This window comes from Pomacea canaliculata, linkage group LG2 (genome assembly GCF_003073045.1).
Source record: "Pomacea canaliculata isolate SZHN2017 linkage group LG2, ASM307304v1, whole genome shotgun sequence".
Taxonomy (NCBI): Eukaryota; Metazoa; Mollusca; class Gastropoda; order Architaenioglossa; family Ampullariidae; genus Pomacea; species Pomacea canaliculata.
In genome coordinates, this window is record NC_037591.1 from 24675768 (window position 1) to 24697757 (window position 21990).

The 21990-nt window shown below is 44.9% G+C and overlaps 1 protein-coding gene across 1 annotated transcript in view; it reads right to left on the bottom strand.

Moving 5' to 3' along the window:
• LOC112556145 overlaps nt 1-21990 on the bottom strand; it is a 102807-nt gene that overhangs the window by 23146 nt on the left and 57671 nt on the right.

Here is a 21990-nt window from a genome sequence, read left to right on the forward strand (position 1 = left end):
GCCTTCCATGACCATAAAGCACTTAGTCCATGTCATTCAAGCTTTGACTACTGCTGCAAACAAAGGGACAGGAAGGTGTTAGAAGGATGATGCGCAAAGTCAGTAATATGCCAGGAATGTGCATTTGCTTTTTTTTCTCTTCTTCGATTTTAAGTCGCTTAGAAAACACACACACACACATGTGAGTCCGTCAAACAACCAAATTTCATTCAATCCATATGCGTATCACAACACTCAGGCTTAATAACAAATTTTGATTGATAACCCTGCTGTGGCCTCCAAAGGGTAAAACGTTTGCCACCGGAGTTTTATGATGGGGCCATAGACTACAAGTTAGCAAAAGGCACAAATGTGGGAAGGGAAGTAATTTATTGATCGACAGGAACCATTGAAAGATGGTAATGGCCCATCCCCAACCACTCGTAACTGCATTTCCGGCACGCAGATGAGCTCATGTCAATAGGTGACCTGACCACCATAGCGCCAACTCGCCCACCGGGCAGGATAACCTCTTAATCAGTAAAAAATAGGGCTAGAGGGCAGCACACAAGAATTCCTCTACTTTAGGCCGTCGTCAGCACAGTTGGAGGACTTGTGTATTAGGTGAGCCTGTTAGTGGCAGGTGACAGTCGTTTTCTCAGGTAGGGCTTGAAATTTCTTGCGTGAGTACGGGCGCAGGCTCATCATCATAATCGTCTTCATTGCTGTCATCATAGGGGCTCTCCCTGCTGTCATCTTCATCATCCTTATTATCATCATCATCACTCCCACTGCTGTCAACATCATCCGCTTTGTTATCATCCCTTTACTGAAAACGAGATCGATGCGCTTTTAGGAACCCTCTGCCCCAGGTGGAGCTCGTGAGATGTTGTGAGGTCATCACGGTATACATCGAACCCACCCGACAGGACCGAGGTCAGAGAATATCACACCTGTACTGCGTTACCGACGCCCGTGTACCTGCTCGGCGCATGCGCGTTTGCGGAAGCGAAATGTCACGGCAAAGAGCACGTGCGAGCCGTACCTGTTTGCGCAAACTTACACCTGAACGCGTTAATAATAAGCACCTGTGAGTGGCGGCTCTTAAATGATTGTCAGGTTCTAAGGGCTTCGAGAGACAGGTGACAAATATCAAAACAAATTTACTCGCACGAAGATGCGCCAAGTCAGTCGTGATGTCAGCACAGTTCATAAGAATTATTCCCCCTTAGAAACACAAGAAAGCTAACTCGGGTTATGAATTCATGTTTGTTAGTCGTGCAAAACATTCGAATGAAGAGTAAATCTGTCTTACTGAACGACCCGTAACCAAGACAACACACTACTGCATAAACTGACCAAAGGGACAGCTGACTGGTGTGTGTAGAATGAAATTACTTCACGAAAGGGCAGTAACTCTAGATGATAAATTCTCGCCCTTACCCGTCCTACCCCTACTGTCAGTTACCAGCTCCTCATGATCTCTTTGAGTGTAAGAGAGAGGATTTCAAAGCTCTCTAAATGCTGCTCTGCTGCACCTCACACCTAAAGTGCAAATGCACCATCAATAAATAAAGATGCTCAAGAAGACACACAAATCAATCAAATGAAAGCGAGCCATTTTGTAAAGCTGGAAAACAACAAAAATAACGAAAAAATTAATCTGACAGAGATGGAAAAATTAATAATTTATGATATTGCAGTGTTTACAAGGAGATTATTCACACAGTGGAAGTTGCTTAATCTATTAACGGACACACACACACACACATACACACACATACCCACGCACACAAACATTATGATTACATAATTTGATAGCAAGGATTGCAACACTAATCTTCTTCCTTTTTCTCAACATGATCATTTTTATTTCGATGTTGATCCCGTTATTAATTTTTCCCAAATGGGATAATAGAAAAATAATAAATATAATCTCAACATCAGCGTAACCTTGGCCACTGCCAGTTCCGGCTACAATATGAATACCACGGTGGTAGGGATACCTTGGGGGTTACTAAGTACATTGTCAGAAGCTCTGTAAGCCATTTCTCTCGAATAATCTACTCTCTTGTCAAATGTCCCGTGGCTTCAGTCCTAAAGAGGGCCGGGGGGTCATGGGGAGAATAAAGCAGACCACTGTAATCTCCTCATGTGTAATTTCATTCGGCCCTAATCGGATTGTGCTCCGCCATATTGTGTGGGCGAAAAACAAGGGTAGCGACCCGAATCAGCGGCAGCGCAGGCGGGTACTCACTTCCTCCGTGTATGAGCTGCGAGGACTGGGTATGGGAATGAGTGAGGGCCGTGATCTGCTAACAGTCAAGGATGACTGATGGACCTATTTATAGATCAGGCCTCGCGATGAATAGGTGTAATGAGCACCAACTGCCTGTTGCTACTAACAACGCCAGAGGGCAGGGCAGGAGCTTTTACACAGCATCTCTTGCCACAGGTTCCTGACATGAGGGGCGCTGTAACAAGTCATCTGTTCTTTAAGTGAGATAACGCTTGTGAGAGATAGTGTGTACAATTTCTAACACGTGACCAAAGTAGATGTCTTCAGGATTTACTCCCCTTTGTTCTCCATACTTTAAGAAAACAAATGTGCAAAATATACAAAAATGTTAGTCTTCATTTAAAAAAAGTCATTCGTAGGTTTGTTAAAACTTTGAACTTGATACGACATGAAATCAGTTTTACCAAAGGGTAAGATAAACGTGTAAGCAAGAGTTCAGTCCCTGGAGTATACTCCTGGTTACAAAACATCGCCAGTCGTCTACATACTGAGCCAAAAGATGTGCGGAGAAACCGGAAACAGCATGCAGAAACGAGGAGCACGTGCCAACTCCACACAAACAGTGGTCTCAGACGGTAATCGATTTTTTTCTTCTCTAATCAACGGCTCTAACCGACCGACGTTAAATGAGGACTTTACTGTACATTCAAAAAAAAAATGAAGAGCAGCTTGCTAATGGAACACGCGAAACACACACACGTGCGCACACGCAACGTCCATGTGTAGAGATGAGTACAGGTTTGTAGCAAACATACCAATGATGGGTGGGACCTCTTTTAGTGTATAAATGTGTTTGTGTGTGACCTACTTGTGGTAAAGATGAAAAGTAATCAACAACTCAACACTGTATTTCATCGTGCACAAAAAGCTTGCTTCATTCAACACAAGAAACAGTGGAGAAAAGACACAACTCGACACCATATTTTAAAGACCTTTAAAAGGCTTTTGAAAATCTGCGAGATAAAAAATAGACCCATGACTGCTGCTAACGAGATTGGCGAGCAGGCGCTGTATCGGGTGTCTACAGCAAGACGAGGGGGTAGGGTATCCCACTTGTGTGCTGCAAGACTGCGAGTGGGGGAACTAGAAATGTCATAATATCGGGAGTCTTTAAACGCCTCCCGATGCGCGCAAAATTGCATCAGTAAAATGAGATTATGTCCCGTCCGCCACGCAGAATAAAGGGAGGTTACCCGTGGCGGCCAGGCCTGACCGGCGCATGCTCGGGGAAAAAGCTGGACTCGTGACGTGGAATGAGAACAGCGCTGGCCATCTCCGTCTTGTCGATATCGGGGTCCGCAAACCCTGGCTGGCTGCCCAGTTTAGGTACACGTGATCGCAACTGCACACCTCCCAGGTCTCTCCCTTCCCCACCCTTTGTCCTCCCTCCCTTCTTCCCTTCTTCGCAGAGAAGTGACAATATCGGGATCTTTAAAGGCCTTTCGCTACGTCTTGGAGAGACAGAAAAGGGGAGTTGGAAGGGGGAATAAAAAAAGGCATGAAAAAGTCAACGGGGATGAGCGAGAGTTTAACATCGAGAGAGGAGGGAGAGGAAGAGAGTGAGTAATGAATTAACCAACGACCTGGCATGCCAAAGTAAACTGAACGGTGTTTGTAATAAGTGTTAGATTAGAAGTGCGCCTGCCCCCTCCCATGCTAGGTCGGCCAAGTACTTAAGTAAAAACACTTTGAGAAAAGCGAGGCAGCAATATCTTTCGGCTGTCCGGCACCAATCCAGCGTGTCTATCGAACGCCCTCATTAAAGCTCGCGGAAGTGACAGGTTTCTCGATACAGTTTACACGTCACAGCTGTGCACGTCCTGTCACCCCAGCTCGCCAGTCAAGTCCTCCTTTCAGTCATTCTCTTCTGTCGACCCTCTGTTTCCTTCCCCCTTTCCACCTCTCGATCCGCACTCTTAACGATCTGCGATTACATGTGACAGTTTACTGTCAAGGGCAGGCCGACCCGCTACGGCAGCCTTCCTCCGCAAGTTCCATAATCAGTGGAACCAGTCCACTCCTTTATCTCTTTTTAAAAAAAAAAGTAGCCGACTTTCAGAGGCATCAAAGACTTTTACAATCCTTTTCTACGTCTTCGTCTATATTTTTTAACTTGGAGAATGTTCCAGAAATTAAAGTCTAAGATTAGTTCTGTTTTCTTTCTCTCTCTAGAATGCTGAGGTTAGTTAGGTTAACAACTTACAGGAGAATCTCCAGGTTCGAATCACATGACAGCCAGAGCCAAGGTAGGAATGGTCCAAAAAGGAAATAAGTGAAATTTACTGAGCTATATATTGAAATCAATGGAAGAAGAAGTGGACACTTAGTAGTCCTCGTACATAAATAACATATTCTTCTGTATTAAACCAATCGTACGCACGAAAGCTGCGAACTATCGCATTGTAACAGTGCTGAGACATCCAAATGTCCTGATGTCCAATTCTCGCGCATGAAGATTAGCTCTATCCCCTACCAAAAAAAAAAAACCCCTATATAACACACCTTTCAAGAAGGAAGTGAACCCTAACCCACAGTAATGTCTTTGAAATTGTTAAACCGTGAAGAACTGTGTCCACCACCCCGATACCCACAAAACAAACCGTGACAAGTGCCCTGTCCACGAGAGTGACTAAGGAAAGCACCAACAAACATCCTGTCCATGACCAAGCTCGGGGACCGTCAGACGTGCACTCCACGCTGGCTGGACCACGTGGCCTTGCCGGAAGCAGGCGGATGCCCCATGACTAGTGGGCTGGAGCGTTGGTGTTGTTGTAAACTATATGGCGGAGGCAGCTAATGGACGTCTGAAAAGCTCATTCGCTCACCAATTTGGCTCTGGTACTGGGGGACCGAGGTCGATAGACAGACGGTGCTCGTGGCCGAGGCTGTAATCTGACTGCTGGTCGTGCCGGGGAAGGAGCCGGGTCCAGGGTGAGGCCACTTAGGTTTATTGCGCCTACTTGGTGGCCACGTAACTGTCACAGATAACTTTCAGCTTCCTGTAAAAGTGTTTCTGAATACTCCAGCCAGTGTGGAATGCTCGCAGACCTGTCTTTCTTCGCCTTCTCCTTTTCCTTTTTTTCTACCCTTTTTCGTCTCCTCTTCCTCCTTCTCGAGATCATCTATGTAGTAAAGACTTTTCCAGTTGAAAGTAATATTTTAACGGTCTCTTATTCTTTCTAAAGTTTTGAAAAGCCACGAGAAAAAAACCCTTAAAGTTGCCAGTTTTATTTTTTTTCCATTCTGTAGCATATTCAAATTTCTTCATGGTTATTGAAACAGATTTTACTTTTGTGTTGATGTGTGTCATTTCTGTGGTTTAGACTGGGTTGAGTTGACTGAAAATAACCTCACCTTTAAAGTTGGTTTGTGTCGCACGCGCTTGCATCTCCACCGCCACTTCCACTACTACTGTCAATCATCAAAGGCCACAGCAGCTGCATCAACATCGACAAGCGCAAGTATTCCCGGCAACATCTCTAAATAAGCGCAATAGTATCCTACGAGACCTCGCCTGCCTGTCTGTCAAGACCTGATTACATATAAACTTCATCTACCGGGATAATGCGGTGTAACCCAAGAGCAAAGTCCAAAAATAAATTGTCATTAGGCGGCTGACGTTTTTATGACATCAAACCTTATCTTTCTCCTTTTTTCTTGCTTGGCGAGAGCTGAAAGGATTAAATACACTCGACTCAGGCGTCTAACCTGATCTTGAAAAGGCCTCGACAAGAAAAAGAAACATTGCGCAGTAGCAGCCTGGTCCAGATTCTTTGCAAGTAGATGAAAAAAATGGGAATGTAGCTGGTCCAATAACGTATTGAAACTGGCTACTTAACCGATGTTGACCTTCGGCATTTAAGGACTTCTTTCAGTCGCGGAGCGATTAACTCTGTGTAATTAGGCTGGCCAAGCAGGCAGGAAGATCAGACGTCCTACCCTGCAGTGATTCAAAGGGTGATGAGTCCGAGGAGCTGCAGGGGGTAGGGGTGGACTGAGGGAGTTCGGAGAATGAAGCCTAAGTATTTCTGAAAATACGATCTTGTCTAAGCGCTCGGCTAGAAGCTCATAAGGAGGGAGTAATTTATAAGTAAAATGACAGAATGTTGTTGTATCACCAGCATCACTTTGGCACCAAAAGGTAATAACAGTTGCACTACTATAAGATCCTCTCTTCCTTTAATGGCGGAGTTCTTTGCACAAAACAGGCTTCAAGTAGAAAAAAAAATCAACTGTAGAGTTTTATTTGGGAGGAGGTTGCGGAAGATAGATAACACGCCATCTATCGTGATCTTCAAGACACACGACACAATTTTCCAGTTTATTGTTTTTCCACTGTTCTCACTATTATTGTCACTGGTGACATGTAGCAGAAGCATCTAGTAGCTAGAAAGCTTTTGCTTCAGTTTCCTCCCCTTTCTTGCAATGATGAGACAATGCGAAATAACCACGTGGTTCCTAGCGACAGTTTTCTGCATTATATGTAGTGCCCTTATTTGTTCATAAAAGTTCACATTATTATTATCATTGAAGTAATTATTGGTTACAGAATGACACTGAAGTTTATAGATGAAGACAAGAATTGTGCTGTAGAAATGTTCTAAGGATATCTCAAAAGTAATTAATGGACGCAACAGTTGGCTACAGTTACTTAGCGACGAGAAAAAAAAGTCATCAGAAATAAAAAGCTCGTAGTGGCAGCCGACTTAGAAGTGAATGATTCGTAATTCGTTTTTATTTCCATGGTGTTTCACTATGAATATCGTATCGTCAAATCACAACATCGTCAACATCGCGACAAGCATCGGCAGACCAAGCGACATCAGGAGCTAACTACAAACATGTCCCCATACACGAAATGTCTCTTGACATAAACCTAATCCCTCCCCACGTAAACCTGTACCCCTTTGAACAGGGATGCCGGTCTTCCTTTCCCCTTTTTCTTCATCCCCCTCCCCTCAAGGCTTCCGACCCCTCCGTCAGATCGACTTGACCATCTCGATTTTGCCCGCCTACCTATACACTGCTGTTTATCCGAATGTCTGAAGCGCGCGGTACACGCCAGTAAGTGAACAATCTTCCATTGATTCTTCTTTATTTCGGCCATCCTCCGTGCGTCATCGAGGCGCGGCGTTCTCCGTGCCGCTACTCCAAGAATCGAATTTACTGCTGAGCGCGCGCACGTGCGGCGCGACATTCCGCGACAAAGAGCAGAGTTCAAAGCATGCGCACCACGGACTGGTGTGTGTGTGAGAGTGCGCGTGCGCGTGCTTTTTCCTCGCATCAATGCGCGTTCTTGCATTCATCAATGTTTGCGAGTCGCAGAGAAAATATTTTTTGTGTGTTTGTGAGCAGAAAAAAGCAATAACAATTTTTGAAAGAAGCGATAAAAGATTTTTCGCTGTTAATTCGACATTTTAACGATTAAAATGAAACAAAATATGGCGAAGCAAGATTTGTAATGGAACGATGCCAAGCGAAGACCCATATAACAAAGTTACATGCACATGACATTAACAGGACTGGAAACAATCTGTGCAAGAATAGGATAATATTATAATACTTAAAACACGGAAACGAGTTTCTGGATTAGTTATAGAATTTTAAGGGATTTTAATAGAAAAGACCTTGGTGGGTGTGTGGGTGATGGAAGACTACCTGGTGTGTAAACCTTAATTGTCGCTAGTTAAGACTTTCATACAGCAATAGTGACACCTGACTAACACTACAGAGTGCCTCCCCTCCTACAAGCCCCTCAGTTTGTACCTCTACCCACCGCACGTAGGTCTCGTCTGCGCGCGCGTGAAGCAAAGTGTATTTGTGCACGTCAAAGCTCGTGACGCCAGTCACAGACGTACTTGCCGGGCCAGGCTACAGTTTTTTTCCCAGCAGCCCAAAGCACGTGATGAAGACGACAAGCGTGCAAAGCGAGACAGCCGGGAGCCGAGGCGGATATGTTCGCTTTAGGAAGCATTATTACAAGCGAGACCTCTCGCATGGCGAGAACGAAAGGTCGCCTCGCGCAGGATTTTGTCTATCACAAAATGAGCCTGGGTGTGTCTTCCCCCACTCCACTCCCTTTTGGTGGCGAGAAAAAGGACCTCGATGACAAAGTAAACTAGGCGTTCCATCCGCAAACCCACATATCCATGGCAACCATCTCTATCGACATCTCTTTCACATGACCGGGCAAATACAGAGTTGCTTGCTTATATGTCTACGGGAAGCCTGCCTCGGACCAAACGCGAAAAAAATTAATGTCATTTTCGGGTCGACACTACAATGATAATGTCTGAAAACCTTGGATGGGAATCGGAATTTTGTTTGGACAGGCCCCCTATGTCTACAGAAGAGCAGTTGCCTGTATACATGCTAATTAAAGATGTCATGCAGCTGAATTATGGACTCCAACCGAGTGCATGCCGAAGCCTGCACACATCTTGCTTTCTTCAAGTCTAGACAAACAAAGGAGTCGGGTGAAATGCAGCTCTTAAGCACAAGCAAAGATTCTGACAATAAATCACACAAAATGACATTCTCCAGAAAGTATTGAAGTCTTGGCAGTTACGGGATCAATGGCTCTCGGAGTAACGATCGAGCACTTGGAAAGTAACTCTAAACAGTTTCATTCAGGATGCAAAAATGATATGGGAACCGTCGCTGTCCTTCAAGTCAAACAAAATTACATTAACGAGGATGTCTTAAGGTCTGAGCAGCTTCCGGATCAATGATCTCTAAATCCTGTGGGGACAAAGCTGAGCAAATACATCCAAACCAATTCATTCACAATATATAAATTGACAGCAATTTTAAAAGTCGAGGCGGAGGTAGGGAGGAGGAGGAACAACTGGATACTTTTGCTTGTTTAGCTCCTCCCACAACCTGTGATTGGTTGTGACGCCTTAAGTACTCTTGCCAACATGATTTCCTACCTGATACTGAAAAATATGGATGTGGAGGAGGGAAATAAGAGAGATATAGAGATACACGTTAAGAGTTTAACAAGCGTTATAATATCCTACAACATGGGATGTGTCTGCATTCAATGCTTCAAGCACGTGATACATCACGTGATAAATACGTTTTGTCGCGCGTAATACCAACAACACACCTAGTGATAAAGATGTCTCCTCTTGACATAAGAGACTCGTTGTCGAGCTAATGCTCAGAACGAGGCTATCGCTGTTGGTAATAATGTTAACAGAGCATAAGTCAAAGGTCGTATGTGTTCTCTGCATCTTCTTCTTGCCCTACCTACCTCACGGCCTTAATTACAAAACGGAAATAGAGCGCCAGTCGAGGACAAGACAACAACCATCAGATGTCAGAAGGAGAAAAGCGAGACGGAGGACGTGGCCACCACAGCGGAACTGACCAGCGGCCGCCCCGCTTGGACACTATGATCCCCAGTATAGCGATCTATAACTCTGTGGAGACTAGGGGAAGAAACTCCAGTCAGCAGCGAGACAAAGTTGGACACCGAGAAAAGTTTTGTAGCTGCTGAAATTTTCTGCTCACACGCACACGTCCATGAGTGCAAGAAGGTGATGGATGCGAATCTCTAGGGGCGCTCGGCCTACCCACAAGTCCTCACCCGACAGTTCCTCGCTCTTCATGCGCGTCAAGTTTGGAGACAGGCACGTGACGCCGAATCGTTGGGACCTGTTTGCGGCACGGCACGCTGGCCGGCCGGCACACGCCACAAGGGAGCATCAAACCCCTTGATCCCCAGAAGAGCATGGAGGCGGGTGCAGATGACTTGCTCCACACTGCGTAGTTTTTAGGGTCTCTATCTGACGACCATACTCTTACCTGCCAGCAGGCATACCGAGGACCTGCAGACAGACCTGACATCTCTGACTTATTCTCCGCATCGATTCCTTGTCTGTAACGGGACATTTGCATGCAACTCCGGCGTCCTTTTTACCTCCTATGGTCCTTCTCCAGCTTGGTTTTGGATTTTAATGACAGCCAAAAATATTGTTAACTAATTCTTTACTGTGTAGTCAGCTGCCAGACAGACATAAGTCATGACACAGTGGGAGTGGATGGCATGATACAGGAAGTCCACACTATCCAGACAGGGCATGATGTGGATGTACCGGGCTCTACAAATATGATAGTGGATGTACTGCACAGTGCCAACAGGACAGGATGATAGAAGTACAGCAGTGTGTCGGACAGTGCAAATAGGGCAAAACAGTGGAAGTACCGGGCTGTACAAATAAGCAGCAGAGGGCAGGGGGACATATGGGAAAGACCACATTGGTTTTCACACAGCTATTCAATAGCAGACCACATATTTATCTTCGTGTCAACTAGACAGATGGGGTGGTGATGATGGTGGTGGGGAGCTAGTGAAAAAAGAAAAGAATGCACATGTTGTATTTATCGATTATAGGCGTGCTTCTGACATTCTGAATGCCGAAATGATATCGTCCCAGAGTGAGGGAGGAACAGGAGAGAAAGCGGATGAACTGATCGGGATGGGTACAAGAGAGAGAGAGAGGGGAAGCTGAAGGAGAGGAAGATAAAAGCGGAATTTTCTTCCATACAATCACTGGGCTCTTCTCCAGTCTCCAGGAGTTCTAGGACCAGACCTCGCCAGTCCCGCCTGGATTACAGCAGTGCGATCGCCTCGCGCCCGAAGGGGGGCGCCACACGTTTATTGGTACTCAAGTAGAAAGCACAGTAACCTACTTCCGACATGCGTGACTGCTGCCAATTCTCCACCCTGACTGGAAGCTGAGCTCGTCCTTTAAATCTCCAGCCGACCAGCAACAGCAGATGCGAAATTCGTGTTGACATATCAGAAAAAGATAACCCGAAACTCGATAGGAACAAGAATTTTCTTCTTATAAAAATTCAAAAATGAAAACGAAAATAAATCAAAATTAAATTTAATATTGCTCACACGTTGAACTCTTCAACAACATATTCTATAGGGCAGGTAATGAAAAAAGCCTAAAGCTGAGTTCTACTTAAATAATCATTACAAAGACTAGATTGAACAACAGAAAAAAAGTTTTCTTCAATAAAGATTTCTTTGAACATATGTTTTTAGAGACAGAGGAAGTGGCTTAGAAATAAAAACACTTCTATGGTTCCTATTTCAAGAGGCTGTGGTATAAAACTGAAGACTAAGGTTCAAATTAAATGAAATTTCACCCAGAATTCCGCGCTGTGCTACTCGGAGAATCAACCCTATATACAACTTTGTAAACAACTTTAATCATGTTTTTCTAAAGGAACACTTCACTAATCAGATCATCATCAATCTTTTGCTCGACGGTTCGTCTGCATAACTGACGCCTCCCCCTTCCCACACCAACCCCAGTTGAGATTCCTGCTGCACTGGCGCTTTACATTCCTGGCGAGGGTTTTTGCATCCCACGTCACTCAGTCGCGAGCAAACAGCCACAAGAAACCGTACGTGACGCGAGCAATGTGAACCGGAAGAGCTCGGGCAGATGCACATGCACAAGAAACCCAGGCTTAAGGAAATGATAGTTTTTGATGGGGCTTCTGCAACACACAATATCACCAAAGGGACAGACAGGGTCCAGTATCCTCCCTCTGCGCGAGCTTTCTACCTTTGATGGGCTTTGGCCGCCATGTTGGCCGCTGAATGATGGGGATGGTCACGTGCGGTCTCCGCGGAAGATATTGCTTACGTGCTGTAGCCGATGCCGGGTAGCAGCATCTCTTCAGCACCACCCTACCCCCATTTCTATTCCCACACACTCTCTTCTCCTGGTTACAGTCCCTCCAATAATCTGGTTTGACACTATTAGCAATCTCCATCATAAGGAAATGAAACTGGGGAAGTTCTGTCATGTACGCACGTGTGCTCGGGAATATTCGTTTCGATTGCGGCTCGGATCGTGTGATCGGTCAGGCAGGTGTTTGTTGCTTTGAAGTTTATTTTTATTCTTATTTTCTGAGTTCTAAGATGTTAGCTCTGAATACAGATGAAGCAATATTGAGCAGAGGACATTATGATATACACGTACTACTCAGGAGGAAAGTGGACAATCTGAGCGGGTACCGGTCACACACACGCATACAAAGAGTGATAGAGAGGGGAAGGGAGATAGAAAATGGGATGGAGGAGAGAAAACGAGCAAGCTACCAGGTTGCAAATAGAGAGAGATGGGGAACTGAGAGAAGCGATGACAACACCGCTGATTTTATCTCCCCCTTCACTCAAAGCATTATTCCCCCGTTGCCAAACACGAGCTGTCAGTCTGACACTTTAGGGGACATCAAGGGTACAAGTGTTTCACTAATTCTCTGCACTGACGGCGGCCATCAATAAGCTTGACCCACGTGATAGATCAAAAGGTGAGAAAAAAGTCACAGCCGGAAGAGTCACCGGCAGAAAGCAGGTCCCGGGATAGTTTACAATAATTGTCGGCTATATTTTCATAAATTTGTCAACATGTCTCCGGTTAAAAAGCCTGTTGAGAGAGGCAGAGAGAAGAATGAAGATGAGACCAGCAAGAGTAACTCAAACAAGTTCATCTCTCGTTCATCCTGTTCGCCATTAGTGAGCAACAGAGAGTATGTTGGCCACAGAGGGGGAAAAAATTAAAGGTGATCACAAATGTAAGATGACGATGGAAAATGTGAAAAGGGACGAGGAGGACTAAAAAAGAGTAGACAGAGAAGGTCGGCCTCGTCCTCCACCTGGTAACGCGCTTTCTAAACATACAGGAAACATGCTTAGCATGCGTCAGTGCCAAAACTCCACCAATCAACGAGCGATGTTGGTCTTTGCTCTTTGCGTAAGCACGAGGCTTTGGCCACGATCCCAACAGCCAATGCGGCGTTTACCGCAAGATGGCGGAATGTACTCTTGCTTCGTTTTCAGACGGTAGTGTCTGTTGCGAGAGGCTCAAACGCCGGAGAAAGAACCGTGGCCCAACTAATACCAAGACAACATCGCAGATTGGTTTGTCCCCCACCCCTGCCCCCGGCGGATACGGCTGTGAAAGCAATGCCGGTGTGTCAAAATAACGACACGACAAGGGAGAGCACACCGCGCACCAAAGGTGCAAACATTGTGCTCCTGGCGCAGCTTCCACGGAGAACAAAAAAACATAACAATCTCCAGACATTACTCGGAGATTAATTTCCCATTAGGCCTGCCTTCTTAAATACCTCCCGTGTTTAAGAGCTCTTCGCAACGTGGAGAGCACTCAGTCAACCCTCATAAACATTTCTGCTTAAGGAGCAGCGAAGGGGCAGTAACTATCGGCCCGGGGATCACCCAGAACAGCAAGCGTTCAGCGCCACCGTGCGAGTCAGACATGATCTGGAGAGAAACAATGAACCCGAGCTATTTCTCCTCACCCACGGTTCTTTACGCACTTTCTCTGTCTTCTGTTCCATCCTTGTGTTACTTCTGGACATCATTATGGGAGTTCATTCCCAGATCATCATGATCATAAAAAAGATGGCGTGCATTTCATATTTCCCTCACTGTGCACCCGACTTTTTACACTTACTGACTCACACTCTTTACAAAGCTTATTCTATCCTCTGGAGTGGTCCTGAGCTTTCACTTACTGCATCACAAATGATCCATCAACGGAAACTGTTCGCAACTGTCCAAGTTAATATTTGAGTCTGGTGTCATGTAGTGACGATCACAACTAGAGACTGACCACTCGGCCAAGGGGTTCACATTCGAACAATTCAAACTTTTGGCTAAATTTAAAGGTGTGTGTGATATTCAGATAGAGAGATGCTATACATGGAAGGGGTATTAGAGTAGAATGGGAGTATGGCGAGAGGAGTAGGAAGGGCGGGTCTCGGGAGAAAGTGTTCCAGGTTCGACAATTTCCATCAGACCGTAATCTAGGTGATCACCCCTGAATTGGGGCAAAATGTCCAATGGCGAAAAAACCAGCGCTGTTTCTAAGCTTTTCTCTCTTTAATGGATACTGTCTAGCCGGGAAAGCCTCAAGTTGAATTTACCACCCTACTGGGAGTTGAGAAAACAAAACAAGAGGTAACAAGAAAGCGGAGGAAGGCGCGACTAACATCAAGCTGCCTAAAAGCTCTCTAACGTACGGCGTGGACGACCAGCCAGCGACTCCAGTTAACAAGTCTTGTTACTATTATCCCAATCTCCGTCCGTCTCCCACCCTCTTCGATCTCTCTGTCTCCCCCTCTCTGTCTCTCTGCCCAATGTCTGTCTCGCCACACGTTTCTGAGTTTGTTCACAGCTCCGGGTAGTTTGGGACTCTCATTTACATCGACTGTGCAAGTGCTGGACAAACCGCGAAGATAACAGTTGCTACAGGAAGCTGCGGGGGGTTCTCATATCGGAGGGCAGTAAAAGAAAAGTGTAAAATAACGAGATAACCAGGGTGTTGACTTTGCTGGGTGATTTGTAGCGGACAGACTGCACTCGGCAGTGCTCTGAGGAGCAAACAAGTGCAGAGGAAAGAGATAATCTGTCTGCAATGAACGAACAAAAAGGATGAACGAAACAAGCAGGCATTCAAGGGAGACACTGCACAGGGGAATTCATTTCCATGTTTAATGACATTTAAGGGACTTACAGCATGGACTCGATCACGTGACGGCTAGCTTTATCTCACACGTCCTTCATTCCCATGCACTTTCTCCCCATTCTCTCCCGATATTTCCAGTTGTAGTTAATGTAATGCACAGACTATCCCGACTGGATCCCTTTTCTCGCAATCTGTTATAATGTGTTATAACTCGTTTTTATGAAAGACCACGCATTATGTAAAATCGTTCCAATATTTTTTAAAATAAAGATATGCGAAAGATAAGCAAAAATAAACTAAGATAACACTGTATCAATGTACATGCTAATGTTCTTTCTATTCCTCTTTTTCTCTAGTTTTATTTGACAGCGAGCTATCGTGCACTTTAAAAAAAAACATGAAGGCAAGGTGTGGGGCGTTATACAACCGTTACTGTTGAAAGGAGAATGCTAAGCAAAACAAAGTAATAAATATAAAATAAAAGAAAAAAAACGACTAAAATAAGATACTCCTGGGAAGAACTTTGAATGGACGATTGCATTATGTTATATTTACATTACTGCCTCTCAATAAAGTTTTTTTCTGTAGCTTCTACATAAATCTTACCTTCTCTAGCCTCTAAATACAACTTTTTTTTCCTTTAGCTTCTCGATAATTTTTTTTTCTCTAACCTACCCATTAAGCTTTCATCTTCTGTTCTGTCGTTAAAGTTTCCTTTTTCAAGCATCTCGATAAAACTTTACTAACCTCGCGATAAATCTTTCCCTCCTTCGTTTAGTTTTTCATCTAAGGAACTAGAGCACCTTGGTTTTGCTAATTGCAAAAAGAGAGGGAAGCACTCTCGTACTACTGGAAGTAATAATATGAGGCTACACGCATATTTAATTAAAATTTTCTATAAAAGCACAGATGAAAGCAAAAGTTACCCTAGTCCTAAAGCAAGATGTGGATATGATTGTTGGTACTCATAGTGTAACTATAATCACCATTAGGGTTTGCTAAGCTGCGAGTTTTGGTTTATGGTTACTCCGACAGTGTGGAAAAAATCTCTTTCTCTCTCCTTCTCTCTCTCACACACACACACACAGATACACACCATGTCCTTTAGATTCAAATCAAACACTCTTGGCTTTTTATAAAAAAGAAAATCCGATTAAAAGGCAGCCATAATATTTCCTTCTCGGTCCAATGCGACCATCCAGTCAAACAGAAGAGTCGAAGAGAATCAACATTGTCACTGGCGGTAATGCACCAAGAAACTCTCCCAGCGCACGAGATCAGGTCACGTGACAAACGCCCACCAATGTCTGTCTTTGTCTTCCATTACACGACTATTATCTCTGACAAGGCTGTGAGGATGTGGGGGATAGACAATTCTTTCATATTCCGCTGCAGGCGTTCTGCCTTTCAAGGAAGCGAAAGCCCGTCCCCCCCATGAGGATACACGGTGCGCTCTGTTGTCTATCAACATCCGGCACCCTGTCCGCAGACAGACCTTCCCCAGCAGGATAATATTTTCTTAATTCCTGGGAGGGGAATGTTTGCATGTCCACAACTCGCGCACTCGAGCGCGAGATATGAAATTAAGGCGTGGAGACAATGAAACACGTCAGGAGTGTACAGGAAATGTGAGGGGCGGTAGCAGCTTGTCCTTTCGTCTAACAAGCCCATAATATAAAAATAAAAGTTAGACAAACAAGCTCACCAAATATAATAACGGCCACTGACTGTGCTCCACAACAATAAAAGAAAAAGAAGATGATGATGATGATGAAGATGAAGATGATGATGATTGATGATGGATGATTGATGATGATGGATGGATGGATGATTGATGGAGGGATGATGAATGGATGGATGATGATGATGAATGGATGGATGATGATGATGATGATAGCAGACACTTACGTAATACTGGCTCGTCTCTTGTGACATGCACATTAAACTACTTACAGGTATTTATTGAACCTCGGAAAATTCTGTCACCATTTTAAACCACGTACATCCACATCCAACAGACGAATATTTTTCTTACCTGAAACAAAAAGAGAAACAACATTAGTATTTTACAGGTACACAATAGTGTATTTTAAGAAGCAGAGAAAAGGGACAGGAGAAGGGAGCAGAAGAAACAAAAAAGAAAAAAATACCAAAAACAAGAAGAAATTAAAGAAGAAGAAATGAAGCTGTAGTAGACTGCAGCAGTGAAACAGTAACAGACATAATGATATCAAATGAAGAGAGGTCCAACGAAGACAAAGAGTAATAAACCTATTTAAGTGTACGTGAAATATTACAGGTACTTCATCGTTCTATAATGACTAAAGATACTTCAGCAAGCTGTAACGACTGATGATACTCTAATGAGCTATAATGACTAAAGGTACATTAACAAAGTTTAAAGACTAATAAATCAGTGAACGGAACTTGGTAATATTGTAGCATGGGCTAAGTCACATGCGACAAAAGCTGACGTGGACCAAAGTAACACAAACACAATAAAAGAGTGAGTGAAGAAACTAGCGGAAAGCAGGACCAAGACAAAAACTTGGGAACGCGCCATCAATAGATATTACGAGCAGGACTTTATCACACGACAGCGGAGGACCACGATATTAGGGGCAATCGGGAGGTGGGAGGAGTGGGGAGGGAAACATTGGGGAAGGGGAGGGGAAAGAGAGCTGAGAGGAAAGCTCAGGTTTTCTCGATTATAAATCAATAATTTAAGCGTGAGGAAATGAAAGAGCGGCATAAAATGTTGGAGCAAAAATTCCTTGTTCGATGCTTGCTAATAGCATAGCCATAAAAAAGAAGCCTTAGTCTCGGCAAAACTACAAATTACGAAGCCACTTCTTCTTTTCCTTCCTAACAGATTAGAGAGTTCTGATTTAATCTTCTTTTTTTTCCCCTCAACTTCTGCTGCTCCTGATATAGCCCTCCCTGACCCCGTGACCGCTGGACTGCACGCGGCAATAATGGACCAGGCAATCGCTGGTTGACATCGTCCTCGTCGTGTTCCATGGCCGCTCTTCCCGTCAAATTGCCCTCAAATATGCTTCGTCGTTGGCGCTCAATGTTCAAGTCCCTGTTCCGTGCTTCCGGTAGAATGTTGAGTTTCTGCGGGGCACTCTTTTGTGCCAGAACACTCGACAGCGACTGCCCAGAGGACACGCCTTTCTCCCGACCACCCACCCACCCAGCCGACCCACCCTTCCCACCAACCTCCCCGCCTTGACACTTCATTCTTCCGAGCAAGAGAAGTTAGCCCGACCAATGAATCACCTCGGTGTTCTCCACTGTTCTTGTCATGCTTTCAAGTCAGCTGGGCGCTGTCAGATGCGTTTCTACAAATACGTTTGACTCCATCATTTCCGTTCCAGAGGTTTCAGTTATCAGCTTAAGGAGCACGGATCGTCGGTCACGAAGGAGAAAAACATCTGGTGTAGCTCCACTAAAAGCCTTGCTAGAACACTTCCTTATGTCCACGCTGTTGACTGGGAACAGTTCATGTACATCCTAATGTCACAATGAAGCATACTAATTTTATTTGAAAAATACAATTGAATCAGGAACTGAGCGTGCGAGTGCACCGTCAGTAGGACTCGTCTGAACTGTTCCCTTCCACGAGCACACCATGAAGCCGGCTCCTTATTGTCGGACTATAAAATACTTTAATGAGTTCCGCATACTTATTAAACAATCGTCTGCAAGTCTGCAACGATTTTCTATTATATTTTTTCGGTAGATGGCGTGGAGATGGTCATCAAACCCTCGAGGTGTGAGGGAGCTCGTTCTAACACCTGGATGAGGAAGGGTTAGTACTGAACGACCAGCAGGTAGACGTGGGGTCAGGGAGCCCAGGTGTCGGAAGCCTGTAGTTCCTGCTGTTCGGTCACGTGATAGGATTTCAAACAACAATCCAACCAAAAGCAAAGAAAAAGAGAAGAAAACAGCGATCAACGTGTGTTCTCCGACTCTGCAAGCCGCCAGGCACGGCACAACAGAAGATGCGTGCAAGGAACAAGACAACGAGCTCAGAAAGGAGATTATTTGCTCGGCCTGTAAACATTTGACAAGCGAGAATTCCAGACAAATGTCGCTTTCCTGCCCCTCCCTGCACACTGTCGCTCCCTCTCATTTCCCTCCGCAGCCTCACATTATCTGCCAACTTTATCTTTGTATGCACATGTAGGCTTCATTCCCACCCCAGACCTCATTCCTACACCAGACCTCCCAGACGATGCTTTCTATCGCAGGAAAGGTCGAGGCAACAGTGGTCGTTTCCGTGGCAATACAATAATTTCTGAGTTTTAATATAACCAAGACATTAATTAACTCTTCCCTTCCTCCATGTAGCGCCATAGTTCCTTCTTAAACGATTCCCCACAACTACTTGCGCCGAAATTTATAATAAATTGAGAAATGTATGTTAGTAGTGAGGGAGGGGATACTTGAAAATTTTTGTCTCTTTCCCTCTTTCCCTGTGCGTTCGCTTCTCATTCTACCCTCCCTCTGCCATATTTCTTTCCCCGCTGACACGTGACAAATCAGCAAGTGTGACGTAAGTGTGAGGTCCCCCGAGGATGGCGAACACCTCCGCAAACACTTTCAGGATTCCAGTGCAATGCTTAACAACTTGTGTCTTGTGCGTGTGTGTGTGTGTGCGCGCGTGTTTTCGCAAGTGTAGCTCGTTGGTCCCTGACAGCTCCCGCGTAATTGTAAAGACAGAGCGAGAGGAATGCACGGCGGTTGTGCGGTCTGACAGTTTGTTCAGAACACGGAGGAGAGAGGTTGTGTGAGAAGCTCCCCGTCTCTCCGGAGAGGCACCCAAAGAAAGGCATGACGTAAACAAACAGCTCGCATCATGGCAGCCACGGCCACGAGATCTCTCTGCCAGCGAGATCACAGGCATGCGCATGCCCAGAAAATTCGAGAACAAAGTGCGGGAAGAGGTGTGGTTGTGGGGGTAAGGAGGGCAAGTGGCGGGGGGAAGAAAGAAGTGGAAAAGGTCGGTGTGACAGACTCTTGAATGTTGGCAGACCGATCGCCTGACGCACCATCCGTTTGTTTCAAATCTACCCGTGTTTAATATCTACCCTGATAGTATGGAAACACTTTTGAAAAGTTATAATTATGTTGTTTTGATCTTCAAGCTGCAAAGATGGATCAGGGAGGTAGGAATCTACCGACACCATTTACCATGCTCGCGCAGTGGCGGCGGCTTGTTGACCTCCAGCACATCCTCCCCTGACGATGCGCGCGCATCATGTAACACGACAACGCGCTTCCTACCTGTGATGAGACGAGGGTGCTGGCCCCTAGCGGCAGGCGCCCTCTCGCGAGGACTCGCGTAGCCCACGGCTTTTATGCTCTTATGATGTTTGTGCTGTTTTTGCACAGCCTTGCAAACAGTTCTCTGCAGGTGCTTTTGGCTGCACAGCAAATAGCTGCGACAGAACGATTAGCACGAACAAAGAGCGCGGTGTACATGCACTGTCGGCCAAAGATCGCGAACAGGAGCAGGAGATGAGGAGGAGGCGGGGTGGGGCAGGCAAGGGTGGTGAGGGTGAGGATGGAATGCGAGTTACAACATGCAACTGCCATCCAGGGAGAAGAGTGCTGCAAGATTATTTCCATCAGCACCAAAGCAAGACGGGTGTGTCTGTCTATTGGGGGATGGGTAGCGCATATCAGTTATTTTGTGGGTTTTCAATTTTCCCGAAGCGGGAGGATTGAATTTTCCCATTTGCCATGTCCTTATGTGTTCATCCACCTTACTGCTACTTCCAGTCCGTCCTGCACCAATAAGTCTTGCGAAATCTGGCTTAAAGACACTCTTTATCCTTCATGGTGTTAATGTGAAGCTACCTTACAGCTTCTGAGTGCAAAGAACGGAGGGCATGCGATTCAGAGAACAGAGCAACTAACAGAAGCACAAAGGACACCATCACTATCAACTAGTCAGCCTCTAGTCACTGGGATGCATTGAAGTTCTGTTCGGTCTCGATTATAAGAACACTATAAAAGGTGGGATGAAAGAAAGCGATTGAGCGGACCGACTGAAACAAAAAAACCCGGTCTGCTATGCATCACTTGAAAAATGAATAAATAAACTGATATATATAGTGGCTGTATCTTTTCAAATATGACTTGTGACGAGGCCTACAAAAATCAACAAATCTTCCAAAGAAAACTCTGGCATAATGTAAACATGGGCAGACAAATGTGAACACGATTCCCTCTCTTGCAGCTCGTCTTCTCTGTTGATAACATTTACTCGCAGGCGGGCTCTCGGCGTGATCTGTCGTATACAAATTACACCAGACGGGAATTAAATTTGTGCTTTCCTTTCAACTTCCTACCCTTTCTCAATGCCAACAGAGAAAGAAGTGCACTGTTGAGATGCAGGGCATAACTAGATAATTTGGTAGCAAAGTAATACTGTTACTGCCATCGAAGAGATCTTGTAAATCAGTTCCCACCAGGATATTTATGTGGAAATGTTGAAATGTATTTTAATAAAGTAAGATACAATCACGAGGGACGACATACCATTGTAACGGTCGACACAGGTGGTCAGGTAATAAACAAATGTTTGTGAACATCAGCAAGCACTGCTGAAGCATTTCTTGTGTGAATTGTAATGGAAAAACACAAACAAAACAAAAACTCATTATAGCTGAGAGATAGAGCTTTCACCCATGGCATCAGGAGGTTGCATTCAATTGAACCGGCAGAATGAGTAAATGTATAGGATAGAGGCTAAATTAAAATAAACAAATAAGAAATGAGGAATTCACCAAAGGTTGTCTTAGTATGTGAGTCGCATACCTGCAACCCTGTCAAAGTGACCTCGGAAAAATGTTTTCGCCGACATAGTTTAATTAAAAACAGACCTCACTGACACACACATGTAAGCCCGGTCACATCACATGAGTCCCTTGCAGACTGTTCACACGCCTCTCCTGCCCTCCGTTTGCTATTGATTCTCCGAAACAAACCGACCCCACATTTCTTTTTCATCCTGTGCGCTTTATCAATCCTTCATGGGACGAAAGATCTTGCACTGGCAACAAGAGGTCGGTACACAGGGACAGAAATATTTCGCTTCCGAAAAACATAAATATAAAAATGTTCGTCCTGAGACAAAAATTGAAAAATTTGAAATCATTATTTAGAAGAAAAAAA